We start from the raw sequence: 549 nt of genomic DNA, 5'->3' as shown, positions 1-549 counted from the left end.
GCACGAACCTGTGTCCCCTGCATCGGCAGGCGGACTCTCAACCACTGCGCCACCAGGGAAGCCCTATCACAGGATATTGAATATAGTTCCCTGTGCTATACAGTAGGACCTTGTTGTTTATCCATTTTATATATAATAGTTTGCATCTGCTAACCCCAAACTCCCAATCCATTCCCCCCGACCCCCACCCCTTGGCAACCACAAGTCAGTTCTCTATGTCTGTGAGTCTGTAAGGCTATTTCTGAGTTGGAGAGTGGGGAATGGGACTAGGGTACGTTAAAATTCCACCAAGCTCATTGTTCTTTACTGAGATTCAGTCATTTTTCTTGACTAAATACTCCCTGAATTACTGTAAGTTTGTGGGTGATTGCCAGAGTTCGAAAAGTGTTGATTCTGACAAATTCTGCAATTTTTTCATTGTTTTTATGGAAAGGCAAATTTTACTCTGCCATTTTTGCTGACGTTCCTTTTTTTTCTTTCTGTTTTTTTTTTTTTTTTTTGTGGTATGCGGGCCTCCCTCCGCTGCGGCCTCTCCCGTTGCGGGGCACA

The sequence above is a fragment of the Physeter macrocephalus genome, chromosome 2 (genome assembly GCF_002837175.3).
Source record: "Physeter macrocephalus isolate SW-GA chromosome 2, ASM283717v5, whole genome shotgun sequence".
Taxonomy (NCBI): domain Eukaryota; kingdom Metazoa; phylum Chordata; class Mammalia; order Artiodactyla; family Physeteridae; genus Physeter; species Physeter macrocephalus.
This window is presented reverse-complemented; position numbering follows the sequence as displayed.